At 39.8% G+C, this 15,235-nt stretch overlaps 1 pseudogene; it reads right to left on the bottom strand.

The window, feature by feature from the left end:
* Positions 1–4,858: 4,858 nt before the first annotated feature.
* On the bottom strand, positions 4,859–5,795 carry LOC101388398 (olfactory receptor 1L8-like; annotated as a pseudogene).
* Between the last annotated feature and the right edge of the window lie 9,440 nt (positions 5,796–15,235).

Genomic DNA, 15,235 nt, shown 5'->3' with positions numbered 1-15,235 from the left:
AGTTAATTAATGAGATTGGGTGTTTTAGGTTGTAGATGAGAGGACCACTCATGCTCATGACTAGAAAAAACGAAGAAGGTTTTAGATCTGAGAATCAGGAAAAACAGTTCTAAAAGCACCAGATGAGTGGATGAGGCTGGGAATACAATAGCTTTTATTTATTTATTTATATTTTTCCTTTTCTACTGATGGAGTTTTGCTTCCACCAAAACATAGGGTGTAGATGGCCTAGAGGTCAAACTCTAAAAAGTCAGATCAAAATTTTAGTTGTACCTTATGCCGTATTAATCCATGAAATATGTGAAACTATTATGGAGGAAAGAGTAAGTACCAAATTGGGTTGGAGAAGCCAAGTGAGTTGCCAGCTTACCGAAGCTCACCTTAATATCCAGATGCTTTTCTTTCCTTTCCAGTTTCTCTAGAAGCTGATCTGCACCACATCTGCTAATCAGCTCCAAGTCCTTCTCAGCCAAAGCTCAGCTCCCTCATGTTTCTGCCACGAAATTCTGGGCTGATTAACAAGGAGAGGAACAGAAGAGAAGGAAGGAACTGATACACACTCTAAAGGGATAACATGTTTCCCTTAACTGGCCTCAATCCCCATTTCTTTCCTAACATCTTGCCCCCACAGTGTGATGCTGTCCTAGCTCCACGTTTCAGAAGGCACAGGTGCCCTGACTCAGGTGACAAGGACTCTCTTGATTGTGGAAGTCCAGTCGGCTTCTCATGAGTCTGAGCTCTGCTCTGCTGGCCTCTGGGGCCCTTGTTAGGTAGAGGGAGTTGCGGTGTGATGACCTCTCAGGGGAGTTTGTCCTGTGATCTCTCTAAGCAGAGAAAGTGGAATGGGGAATCACAGTTAGCAAAGCTCACCCCAAGAAGATAAAGGGACTCCTGAGCCTTCCTGTTCAGAAGTTGGGGCTGAGCTCAGAGTTTCTTAACCTCACTGCAACATCTCAAGTGCATGCTCCAATTTTCCCAATTATGGGTTATCAAGGGTGGAAAAATACTTATGTGGGTGAATATTTTTATGATTGGGGATTCAGATGTATTCTAGAATTGGGCAGGTCATAAGTCAATATGAGAGGTTGCAGTATTCAGGGGATTCAGTGGGGGTAGATCAATGGTGTGTATGCGCCTTCCAGTGTCTAGGAGGCATATGGATTACATTTTTTTCTATGCAGAATTAGGTTAATGTTATTTTATGTATTTTTAAAGCATAGGGTCAGGCAAAGGTTATTGTCATATTTAGCAAAGGGGCTTTGGAAAAAGAATGTATGTGTTTTTAGGGTTTAGCCTCAGAGCAGTGTGCTGACGGTTGGTGTTGGGGAAAGGAGATATTTATTAGAATGCTGGTCTTGCCACTTAGTTGCTTTTGTGTTACTTAGCTTCCATAAGCTTCAGTTTCTTCATTTGAATAATGAGGACAACAAGTCTTCCTGGCACTTCTACCGGAGAGAAAATTTCCTTTTGAATTTTGTATAGAGAATATTGCGTATCATGGTGAACATCATCCACGACAACATTATAGGAAATACAAACACATCCTGCTATTGCCCTCAGTGTAAGCCATTGTCTCACATAATCCATGTGTTTTTTCCTTAGCCTTGAGTTTAATTTTTAAATTTTAATCTACATATTAAGTGTAAGTACTGTAGAGACAGAAAGGCCTGGGTTTGAGTCCTGCCTCCTCCATTTACTATTTCTGTGTCTTGGTTATTATAAATAACACTGAAATGAATATGGGGGTGTAGATATCTCTTTGAGATAGTGATTTATTTTCCTTTGGAAATATACCCAGAAATGGGATTGCTGGATCCTGTTGTAGTTCTATTTTTAATTTTTTTAGGACCCTCCATATTGTTTTCCATAGTGGCTGCATCAGTTACTGTTCTGATCAATAGTGCACAAAGATACCCTTTTCTCCACATCCTGGCTAGCACTTGTCTATCTGGTGGCTGTGCAGTGGGTTTCCATTGTGAGTTAGTTTGAATCTTTCTGGTTATTAATGAAACTCAGCATCTTTTCATATGATTATTGGTCACTTGGATTTCCTTCTTTTTGGTGAAATGTTTGTTTAATTCTTTTTCATGGTTTTTCCCCCTGACTTTATTTTTTCCTTACTGGTTTCTAAGATCCTTATATATTCTTAATTTGAGCATTTTGCTGGTTTTATGAATTTCAAACACCTTTTACCATTCTGTTATTTGTGTTTTTTCTCTTTGATGTCTTTTGATAAACAGAAGAGAGTATTTCATTTTAACATAGTTCAATTACTATTCGTTTCTTTTATAGTTAGTGATTTCTGTCTGTGTTTTGTTTGCGAAATATTTTCCTACCTCAAGAAGACAAAGATATTCTATATTATTTTCTAAAAACTTCGTAGTTTTTTGCTTTCATATGTAAGTTGATAATTCTTCAAGAGTTTATTTTTGCATATGGTGTGTGGTAGGGGTCCAATTTCATTTTTCAATGTAGATTCCTAACTGTCTTATTTCCATTTATGAAAAGAGGCTCTCTGGTGCCTCATTCATAAATCAAGTGTATACCAATGTGTGGATATGTTTCTTGGCTCTCAGTCCTTTGGCATTTGTCTTTTTTGTCCAGTCCTTCATCAATATCTGTATAGTCTTAATTACCATAGGTCTGTAGTAGGTCTTGATATCTGGTAGACTAGTGATTCTCAAAGTCTTGTTCCTAAATCAGTATATCAGCATCACCTAGGGACTTGTTAGAAATGCACATTCTTGGACCTCACTCAGATTTGCTCAACGGCCATAGTCATAGGTCTATGGCCATGCCCAGTCTTGGAGAAAAATGTTAAGATCAGGATTTTCTCTTCCAAGGCCAAAGTGTTGATAGTAATAAAGGACAACTATAGCTTGTGTGGAAGTGAGATTGTTTCCTGCATGGAATGTTTCCTCTTTATCTGGTTCTTCTCCAAAATAAGAATTAGACCATTGAATGGAGTGTCCCTTTGATCATCTGACCTCCTTTATGTCACCCCTCTCCTACCATGACATGATGTTATTGCTGTCTAAACAAAACAAAACTCAATGATATGAACAACAGAGAAATAGATTATATCACATTTTTCTTAGTGATTAGTAGTTTTAATTTTACAAAAAATACATGTTCTCTTTTAACAAATTCAAATATTACAGATATGTACAAACTAAAAAGCAAATCTTACCTCCTTCCCTAGAAGAATCTCTTTGAATTAACCATTTTTTAATGGGAGATTTTCTTACTGGATATAAAATCTTACCTATTCACCACATGCACATAGACATTCACTTATACATATTTTTTACCCTAATAGGTTTATTCTCATGTATTTTGTGTTGCAACTTTCTCTTTATTCCTAGTGGCTTTTAAGGGCAGTGATAGAGATATACCTTATTATTTGTAACCATGACATACTATTTCTTTCTATGGAAAAAATAAAATGTTATTTATCTATGTCCCTGTTGATGGGCATTTAGGTTGTTTCTTTCACTATTACAAACAATGCTGCAATCGATGAATATCTGTGTACATGTAGCTTTATACATTTCATATAGCGTTACTACAGGCGTGAGTCCGAGAAATGCAAACATTGAGACATAGAGAATGATCAGAAATTTTCATACATGTGGCTTCCACATAAAGACCAAGTTAGTCTTCTCTAGAAGATGCTTATTAAAATGCAGATTCACAGGTGCCACAAGAGACCTGTTGAATAATATCTCTAGGAATAATATAGGAGAATAGTAAATGATAAAAATGTTAAGATATAAAAAATAGTAAAGTCTAAAACCACTGAGAAAAGAATAGAGAATAAAGGATGAAAACGAAAGTGAACAGAATAAAGTCCTTGTCTGCAGCACTGGATGACTGTTTACTTCCCAGAGCAGCCCAATGCGCCTCTGTCTGTTTCTGGATGCTCCTAGTTACATCTGCCTTCAATGTTCACATATGGCTTTTAATTCTCTCTTTAAAAGATACTGAGGATAATTCTAAGTACATACAATAAATCTTTCCCTGGGAAGCAGGTAGATTTCTGAATGGTAGTCATGGTTGAAATAAGGGTATCTCTAAGGGAAATTTGAAGCTAAGAGAGGCCTCAAGAGGACTGAGTGCCTGTGAAGGACAAATACCAGACAACTAGGGTAGAGACCCAGAGCAACTCAGCCCCACCCTGCACAGTGGCCTGATCACGGCAGCAGTTGTGTGCTGAACTCCTAGGTCACTTAGCTAATCAAGGCTAAGAGTTGGGCTTTTGTTCAATACAGAGCCCAGAACATTGTGCTGTTGAAGATATGGGAGAAGGAAGAGGCGTGATCCTTTTATAAACTGATGGGCCAGACACATTGCTTGCTTTGGTGGAAGTTTCAAATTTATGGGAGTGTGAACCTCTCTGTCTCTGTCTCTTTTCTGAAGTTACTGTAATGACTTTCAAAAAGCTAGGACAGCTGATTACAGAAGTTCATTAAAATAAGGATGATACTAAGGGAATCAGAAGTCACTGAACAGATATAAATTAGTTCCAGGAAATTTTGTGGAAAACAAAGCTGTCAATAGCACTTAGAGGGAATGAAAAAGATGTGGTTTTCTAGAGAAGAGAAAGATGGGAAGAGAGAGGCAGATACATGAATATTGGATGCCAATATTTCAGTAGACCTTGAGCCAGTTACTGACTCATAATCAAGTCTCAATGGGATAGTTGCATGTGTAAAGAAATAGGTGGATACAACCCGACATCCAGGACACATATGAGTTATACCTGCTGACTTAAGAGTTTACTGTCTGTATCATGAACCAGCAACAACAGGGTCCAGTGGAGCAGAGATGTTCCTGAACAGGTTCGCATTCTTTCTGGCTAGGATTTCCTCCTGCCAATCAGCTTCCCCAAGACCCACTTCATATCTTTGTTTCTCAGACTGTAGATAAAAGGATTTAGCATGGAGGACAGAACTGTGTAGACAATTGTTGCCGTGCGGTCCCTCACAGTGTAGCTGGACAAAGGCTGTAAATAGACATAGAATATGCTTCCATGAAATAAGATCACCACAGCAAAGTGGGAACAACAGGTGGAGAAGGCTTTGTGTTTCCCAGCAGCTGAGGGGATCTTGTGAACTGCAATGAGGATTCGTACATATGAGAAAGCAATGCATAGAAAGGGGGCCACCAAAACAACCAGTCCTTCTGTCTTTACTGTGATATCATTGACAAAAGTGGAGGAGCAGGACAATTTCAGCAGAGGGTTGATGTCACAGAGGAAGTGGTGGATAACATTAGAGTCACAGAAGGTGAGAAGTTTCAGCAGAAGTGTGTAGGAGTGAGCGGAGGTGAGGAAATGAGTAGGAGAAGACCAGTAACAGGACACAGTGGTGGTGGCTCATAGTGGTAACATAATGGAACGGGTCACAGATGGCAACATAGCGGTCAAAGGCCATGATTGCCAAGAGGCAGCTGTCAGTATTGCCAAAAGCATACATAAAATACATCTGTGTCAGACACCCAGCGTAAGAGATATTCTTCTTCTCTGACAAGAAGTTCACTAGCATCTTGGGGACAATGGTTGTTGTGAAGCAAATGTCAGTGAAAGATAAGAAACTCAAGAAGAAATACATGGGGGTCTGGAGCTGGGGGTCAGAGCGAATGGCCAGGATGATGAGCAGGTTCCCTGTTATGGTGACCAGGTACATGGTGAGGAAGAGGATAAAGAGTGGTTTCTGGTCCTCCGGCTGGGAGGAGAGTCCCAGGAGGATGAACTCAGAGACACTGCTGGTTTGGTTGACTTTTTCCATGATCATGGAGCCAGCTAAAATAGAGAAGATCTAACACATCTCTTTTGTAACTTTAATCACAAACAAGTGTATGCTTCTTTCTACATTGACTTTCCACCCATAGGGTCGTGATTAGCTACCATGTGAGCAATGTGTCAGCTTTGTGGTCCTTGATGCTGCCCTCCTTTCCCAACTTTAAGATTTCATAAGCTTCCTGAGTTGATAGCGTGGGGTTGGGAGGAAGAATTTTCTTTCAGGAGCAGAGTTGAACCTTCCTGATTCAGTTTAATATTAAATATTAAAAAATATTTTATATTGAGCACCTACTTTGTGAAAAGTACTCTTCTGGGAGTGAGAACACAACTGTGAGTAAGGCAGAGAAAGGTTTGGCTTTGTGGATCTTGCATTCTGATGGAATATCTATCTATCTGTCTATCATCAATCAATCATCTATCAATTATCTATCTATCACTGAGATATCTATCTACTATCTATCAATTATCTATCTATCATCCAGATATATATCTACCATCTATCAATTATCTATCTATCATCCAGATACCTATCTATACCAATTATCTATCAATATATCTATCATCTATCAATTACCTATCTATCTATCTATCTATCTATCTATCTTCAGATAGTTCTACATTTTATAAAGAAAAATAAAACTTCATAAAGGGATAGACATTGACATGGTTAGGGTGGGGAATTTATTTATTTCAGATAAGGTGGTTTATTTTTCTCTGTCTATATGAAAATAATTTTCAGTTATGTCATGAAAAGCTTTATCTCTGCACTTCTTTGCCGTAAAAGGGGCTTGATAAAATAATCAACGGGAATCAGAGGAATAATGAACCCAGTCCAAAAATGTTTTACTGATATGCTTCTTTTGTTTTCAGATTCACTTATTTAGAAGCTCCTACTCGTTAGTAAACCACAGACTATCACTATCGGTCCATACGAATCCTTATTTTTAAGTTTACTTTTTGCTTATTTTTCCTCTAATTTTCTAAGCCTGTGATGTTCCCACATCTTGGACACCCAACCATTAAACAAGCATATGTCCTTCTATGCCATCATCCATTTGTTTATTTATGTGTGTGTGTATATATATATATCCTTGAAAAATATATATTGTTGCTTTGTGTGTGTTTTTTTCCATTTACTTCAATAATGTTGTGGCATATATCTCACTCTGTTTTTCTCTCTATATATGCAATTTTTTTAGGTGTATCTGTATTTAGGTTCTTTTCTTTTCACTCCTTCATTGTATGCATGCAGCACACTTGACTTAATATGTTTCCGTAGATGTCCTCCTAAGTCTTTGCTATCATGAACAACATTGATTCCAGTATCCTCATGCCCACGAAGTGTTTTAAATTCTTCATCCAGACATTGAGAATGAGCACACTGGATAGGCGTTTTTGTAGCAGTTCAAGGAATGAACATTTATTTATTCATTTATTTATGCAACAACTAAATGCCTACTTTCCAGGTGATTAACATCAGGCAAGTTATTAAATATCTTTAAACTTCAGTTTTCTCATCTGTTAATACAGTATACTAATATTTACCCCATAAGGTTTTTATGAGGATTTCATCATACTTAAAGCACTTTGAATGGCTCCAGGGGCAGAGCAAATATTTGATACCACTATCTTCTCCTCCTTGCCATCATCATTGCCAATGACTTTTTCCATAAACAGGTATTTGTATATCTTCTTAAGAGTAATGAATCTGAATATTAACATGAACTTAGCCATCACACTCTAATGCTGTAATGGTCAAATTCATCTTATTCTGAATTTTCAAAGCTTTTTTAGAAGGAATGTGTGTCCATGCCTTCAATAATCTGAGAGAGAATAAGCAATTAAGCACTTTCCTTGTATGGGCAGTACTTTGTTTAATCCTCACGACAACCATACGAAGCATAAGCTATTTTTATTCCCATTTTTTTCTGATCAGAAAACAGATATAGAGACTTAAAATAATTTGCTAAAGTCACATGTCAAGTAAATAGCAGAAATAAGATTCAAGTTCAGGACTAATTCTGAATCTCAAGATTTAACCACTATGCAGCTTCTCATATTTTTGTAAAGCTATGAAAGTATATCTGAAGCAATCACGCGTGGGACCTATTTTTTTTTTTTTTCCAATTTGATCATTTTCTTTCTTTCTTTTTTTTTTTTTTTGTGAGGAAGACCAGCCCTGAGCTAATATCCGATGCCAATCCTCCTCTTTTTTGCTGAGGAAGACTGGCCCTGGGCTAACATCCGTGCCCATCTTCCTCTACTTTATATGGAACGCCGCCACAGCATGGCTTAACAAGCGTGCGTCGGTGTGTGCCTGGGATCCAAACCGGTGAACCCCAGGCTGCTGCAGCAGAGTGCGCTCACTTAACTGCTTGCGCCACTGGGCTGGCCCCTCAGTTTGATCATTTTCTACGTTGACACATACACACACACACACACCGCACACATTGTTTTACTTAAATGTTTTTCATCCCACATTAAGAACAGATCTTTGTTGTTACAATGGGAAATCTATTTTTTCTGTGTTGAACAGATTGTAGAATTTGAAAATTCTAATATACATGACTCACTGGCAATGATGGGGTGATTTGTCTTGGATGGCTGGGCATTATGTGTGTATGGAATGAGGGTGTGGCAGAAAGTGCACCAGACTTGGAAGCAGGATGTGGGGGTTAGACCTGACCTCCATTACCTGCTCACTGAGTGATCTTATATATTCCAAAGAGCTAATGAAATATCATGTATTACTGCAGTTTGTAAAACATACATCAGCAAAAGTAAGCTCTTTGTGAAAGCAATGCCTGGGGAGTGTAAGATGAAGAAGATCTGAAGTGATTAAGTAAGGTTGCATCCTCCTATGTCTCACCTATGCTGAGTATTTGGGAAAATGGAAGGAATTTTTGGAATGAGATTCTGAGTGAATAGTTCTAAAAGACTGGAATGTGTCTGATAGGGGGACTTATTTTTGTTGCTTTACTACGAAGCTCCCCATAACCACTTATTGGAAATTTGCTTCCTCAAAAACCATGGGATAATCACAGACCTTAGCCCAGTGATAAAATGGGGTTGTCAAAAAATACAAAGCTAGACTTAAATTTTAGGCTTAACTCTATGATAAACTGTGTCCATGTGATTTTTGGAACTGCCAAGGAGGCTGAAATAAATACCTGATTGAGGTGCATGGTCAGGTGGGCAGCCAGTACTGATGTTCACTTTCCTTATCCAGCTATCTTCTCACCTTTCCCATTTTTAAGAAATCTGTACTCCCTCCTGAACCACTTCTCCAAATTGATATTAAGTTCAAATATCAGTCAAAGCTGACCTTTTTGATCTTCTAGCCAGTGATCAGCAAGAAGAGCTGAGAGGAAGGAGGAAAGAGAAGATAGATAGATTGCCCTAGATTCTAGAGGGATAATGCATTTTCCTGACACTGTCTCACACCTCTGTCTCATTCTCAACCTCTGTTCCTCAGAATTATTCTGTTTTAATCTGCTCCCCATTGTAGAAGGCAGAGATGCCCAGACTCACTGTGACAGGAACTCTCTTGATTGGGAAGATCCTGTCAGCTTCTCATGGGTTTGAGCTCTGCTCTCCTGCCTCCTTTGGGTCCTCATTGGGCTGAAGGAGCTATGGTGTGCTCATTCCAACCTGACCCCTCAAGAGAGCTTGCTCTGTGACATCTCTAGGTACAGACACCACAATGGGCAGCAGAATTATGTGGAGCTGCCCCAAGGGGACAGAGGACTCCCGAGGCCTCCTTATGACGATTGAGGCTATTTTCAGAGCCTGTCAAACTTACCATAACATTGCCAGGGCACGCTTTAGTTTCCTCAACTGTGGGTAATCAAAGGTGATGGGATATTATGTATGTGTGTGTGTGTGTGTGTGGTGAATAGGGAGTATTGTAGTTTGAATTCTCTAGGAAATAGACTTTGAGATGGAGATTAGTCTGCAAGATGTTTATTAGGGAGTGTTCTTGGGATCAACATCTATGGAGGGAGAGGAAGGAAGAAGAGTAGGACAGAGAGAGAAGTTAGGTTGTGATACACTCCCAATGAAGATCACTGCTGACTCTACCTGGAGCTCTGGAGCTAGGATGTCAAGGGAGGTGGTTCTTTACACCCCACTGTTGATCGTTGGATGCAGGCTGCCCCTGGAAGAAAGGATGCTCTTTGGTGAAGCAGTATCTTTCAGCCAAGGCCATCTCCAAAGGAAGATTAAAGCTGAGAAATATCTTACAAGGCAACCCTTGATCAACTGTGGTGCAGTCGTTATCCATTTTTGACCTAATCTTACACAGTGAGCTGCCCCAGCTGTAAACTATCCTCAGGCTTTTCCCTCCTCTTTCAGCTGTTTACGTGGAATATTCTATGCAACTGTAGCTTTCTGTTCCCTCTCCTAGATCACTGGATTCCTAAAAACGATATTGATGTGAAGGTCCCCTGCATCTTTGTAGTGTTTGCCTTCCACCCTCAGGATTGTCTGTGTCTTGTTACGGCTCCAACTTGCTAGCAACTTCTTGGTTATCTGGTCCAATCACCGTGGTGTCATTGATACAATGGACCAGTGTGATGTTCTGTGGGATATTCAGATTGTATGCATCTTTGAATCTATATTATGACAGAATTCAAGCAAGTTAAAAGAGCCTTGGGGAAAAACGTACTATTTTCTATTCAAAGTGCATGCAAACTGTTTCTGATCCTTTTACGTGATAGGAGTTCAAAAGAATGCATTCATCAGATCAATGGCTGAAAACCATGCACCCACAGCCTCATCCTAGTAACCTGCATCAAATATACCACATCAGGCAAGATGGCTGAGATTGAGGCTACTCCTTGGTTGAGTTTGCAGCAGTCTACTGTCATCTTCCAGAATCTGCCTGGCTTGTTTAGGGACTTAGCTGGTGAGTTAAGGAGAGATGATGGAGACATTCACCCTGACATACTTTCTCTGCCTTTCTCCTGGGATATGACATTATTTTTGATTTATCATCCTGGCAGGGGGATGGGCAGTTTCAGGGGATTCCAAGAGGCCATGGATCCAATGTTTTGGTTATGCCAACTGCCAAATATATCTTTGTAATGATATATTTGGAGACTAGTGAAATGATCACACAGTGGGTCTTCAGATTAACTGGACCCACTGTGGAACAGATTTGTGCTAGTACTTCACTTAATAACTTGTCCCCATATGCATCCTCTGTAACAACGGGATCATGAAGATATTTTCCCATGTAAAGTTACCCAAGTAAATGGCCATAGGTACCTCTGGGGAAGGCCAGAAGGAATCATTAGAGGTATACTTTCTGTGGTGTTGCATGGCCCTTCCTCCTTGGGACCTGGCCTCTCCATTAGTCAATGGGTTCTGGGTCTGAAAACTGGCCCAGGTCTAAAAACTCTGAAAGAGATTAGAATGTTTGTTGGAGTGACTACATTCAGTCTCTTCATCATTCATCCTTGATTTCCTTTGTGCATAGAGATAGAGCACTACCACTGATTGGGTGCTGATCTATAGGAATGCTATTTCCATAATTTGCCATAGGTGATGATTTCTTGACTACCACTCCAACCTCAACACTTGTGATGGTTAATTTAATGTTTCAACTTGGCTGGGCTACAGAACCCAGTTATAAAATAAAATAATGTAAGCAAAATAAAATAATGTTAAGTAAAGGAGCTCATCCTCATCTAATCAGTTGAAGGCTTTAAGAGCACAAGCAAAAACTGAGGTTTCCTGGGGAAGAAGAAATTCTGTCTCAAATTGCCTCAGTTTCCAGCCTGCTAGCCTGCCCTGTGGATTTTGAACCCCAGATTGCAGCATCAACTCCTCCCTTAGTTTCCAGTCTATGGGTCTGTGAATTGTGGACTTGCCAGCTTCCACAATTGCATGAGCCAATTCTTAAAATCTCTCTCTCTGATATATATATATATATATATATATATATATATATATATATATATATACACACACACAGACACACACACATATGTAACATAAACATATATAAATACATACATATATGTATGTATATAATAGGAGACATCTATCTATCTATCTATCTATCTATCTATCTATCTATCTATCTATCTATCTATCTCTGTCTCTCTATCTACCTCCTACTGGTTCTGTTCTCTAGAGAACCCTGACTGATACAACTCGTTACAAAAATTGGATCCATTTGGCTTCGTGGTTTAGGTTTGTCCCTTGCACTCCATCATTCTCACTGCTATTAGTGAGCTGAGTTCTGTGATCCTATCCTATCCTCTGTCTGACTTACAGAGGAAAGAAGGCCCTATAAAAAATATGAAGTGAAAAGTGAAAGTCTTGTGTTCCTGTTTCCCATCCACAATCTGCTTTTAGTTGGTTACAATCATAGTTTAAGTTAAAAGAAGACTTGAGTTGCTATGTTTCACAGTAATAGTAACTGGAACAATTATTAAAGTGAATGTTTCATTTGGCAAATTGATTAGGATATTAGTTCCTTAGGCTAACTTGTTTTCAGGAAACTGGCTGGGTTTAGAGCTTTAACACATAGCATCTCATTTAAGCCCCACAATAGCCTCATGAGCAAGATACTCTTAGCACCCACCATAGATCTGAGGGAACAGAACTTCAGCCCCTTACTTAACGCACCCACTGGCAGAGCTAGTTCTGATCTCTTGTCAGTCTGTGTCTAATGCCTTTGGGATCAACTTCACCACTTGATACTTCCTGAACAAGCCTGAGCCCCTGCTCTGCAGAGCATCTCAGGAGGGTGGGGCTACCTGCAAGCTCTCAGGTGGCAGTGTAACGTGTGATCTAATGGAGGCCAGAGTCAGGAGTGTGGGAGTCCGTGAAGGCCAGGCCTTATCCCGTCTGAGCTAGTCTATGATGTATGAAGAGGCCAACTCCATGCTGTGGTTACTGCAGAAGCCAGGGTGATGACAGTCACTTCTGCTTTCCATGCCATCAACATCAACATCGACATCAAAGACACCTTCTCCTGGGACTCGTGGCTCAGCCGCTTTAGTCGCTTCACAGGTTACCTCCCAAGGGGAAGGCGGGAAATTGGGCAATTAGACCGTGTAGACTCCTTCTCTAATCAGAAGTTCCAGGCTGTTTTTCCCTAGGTATTAACTTTATTGGTGAATGAGGATCTTCTTGCCCATTTTTCTGCTGCTCAAAAACAGGTATGAAACATTCAAAATATCCTTAGGTCATGAGGACTTCTTTTCCTTGGATACAAGTTCTCATTGTAAAATAGGATGAGAGTATTTAACCAAGTATGTAGCATGCTATAAGCATGCATTAAATGGGTGAGAGCATCATGATTATTCCTTAAATATATGAGATTCTCAACTCACTAGTCATTTCTTGACTGTTCAAGGCAGAGTATTTTGTGTGAAGGCAGAAGAACATCCAAAGAGGCTCTTTCAAACTCCAGCTGATTTATAACATTGTAAAAATTTCAGGTGTACATCATTTTTACAATGTTATAAACCAATGTTACTGCAATAAACAAAAAATTAAAATAAAATAAAATAAAATAAAATAAAACGGGAAAAAAAAATACATCACTTTAAAGAGTAAAAAAAAAAAAAAAAAAAAACTCCAGCTGACAGCTTCCTTTCTTCCTTCCTGAGTGTGCATCCAGCTGCCTCTTTCACACAGGGGTGGCTTGCAATAAGGTTCTGTTCCTCCTGATCTGGTCATTGAATGTGAAGATCCTACTTGACACATAACTTCTGGATTTCCCCCCAGAGATGCTTGTGTTCCAAGAAGAAATCTGATCCAATAAATGCCAGTGGGCAGGCAGGTCTCAGCAGAAGGTTTAAGTCACTTCCCTCCTCCTAGTCTCCACTGACTGAGATGACCTGCTTGGCTGAGCCCTTCTCTGTTCTTTCAAGAGTCTCTTCTATCAGACACCTGTGCCTTAGAGTGATGGGCTCGCACTGGGTTCCCTCTCTAGGGCTTCTGTATGTGACCTCTAACTCTGATTTAATCACAGTGAAGCAGTTTCCAGGCCTCTAATGCAAAGACTATCAGAAGTCCTATGTTTGAGATCAGGACTCATCAACTACTATGTGTTGGTAGTGACTTCACACTTGTCTCCACAATAGTAACATGAAAGAAATAACTGTTGGAATGTCTACTTCATAGGCACTCAATTAATGTTTACTGATTAATGTAATTAAATGCAAGTAAAAGTCCTCTGCAAATTAGAAAGTGGTATAAGTAGGTGACCATACATTCTGGTTTTCCCAGGAAAGTCTTGGTTTATTTATTATTGCTATACTAATAGCTAGTATTGTTGAGTACCTACTACGTGCAGGGTACTCTTCTAAATGTGTCACATGCATTCACTCATTTATTGCTCCTAACATCCTCATAAGTAGGTAATAATATTATTCTCATTTTACAGATGAGGAACTGAGGTACATAGAGAAAGTGCCCAAGGCCACCCAGGTAGTAAATTGTTGAGGGTGGAATCCAACTCAAGCCTCTTAGCTACAAAGCCCCAGCTCTTGATAAGTACTCTATAATATACTCACAGAATGTCAGCTCCAAAAGGGAAGAGGATTGAGTATTTTATTTTCTGTTTGATTCTCAGTTCCAAGAATGGCACCTGGAACATGGCTGAATAAGTGAAGAAGTTGACACTGGTCTCCTTTGAAGGAAACCTTGTTTTCCTTTGGAAATCTGATGCACTCTGTGACCAGAATGTGGCAGACAGATTTAGATAGAAAAATATGAGGTTTGTCTGAATTTTGACTCAGTCTCTGGGGAAAAAAGCATGTGGCTGTAATGTACATATGATGATGATAACCACCATATCTCAGTCCCTGATATTTCCTGCTCCTTTTATCCCCAGCAGAGATTGAAAAAGAATGAGAAGGGAGAACCAGAGCAGCATGTCTAAATTCCTCCTCCTGGAACTCCCCATCCAGCCAGAAGAACAGAGTGTATTCTTCACCCTGTCCCTGGGCATATACCTGACCATGGTGCTGGGGAACCTGCTCATGATCCTGCTCATCAGGCTGGACTCTTGCCTCCACACTCCCATGTACTTCTTCCTCAGCCACTTGGCTTTCTCCGACGTCTCTTTCTCATCTGTCACTGTCCCAAAGATGTTCATGAACATGCAGATTCAGCACTTAGCCATCCCCTATGTGGGTGCGTATCCTAAATGTATTTTTTAATACTTTTGTTTGTCTTGACAATTTCCTTCTTGCGGTGATGGCGTATGACAGGTATGTGGCCATCTGTCAGCTACTCCACTACACCATCGTCATGAGGAAGGAGCACATTGGTGTCTCATTGGTGGCTGGATCCTACTTCTTCTCTTGTACTCACACCCTGTTGCATTCTCTCCTTATGTCCCTCCTGTCCTCTGTGCTGAGAATATCTTCCTTCACTTCTGTGATCTCACTGCTTTTTTGAAGTTGACCT

This window comes from Ceratotherium simum, chromosome 29 (assembly GCF_057802395.1).
Source record: "Ceratotherium simum simum isolate JZ-2026a chromosome 29, ASM5780239v1, whole genome shotgun sequence".
NCBI classification, from domain to species: Eukaryota; Metazoa; Chordata; class Mammalia; order Perissodactyla; family Rhinocerotidae; genus Ceratotherium; species Ceratotherium simum.
Note: the sequence above shows the minus strand (reverse complement) of the source record. Positions and strands in the feature narration are given on the sequence as shown.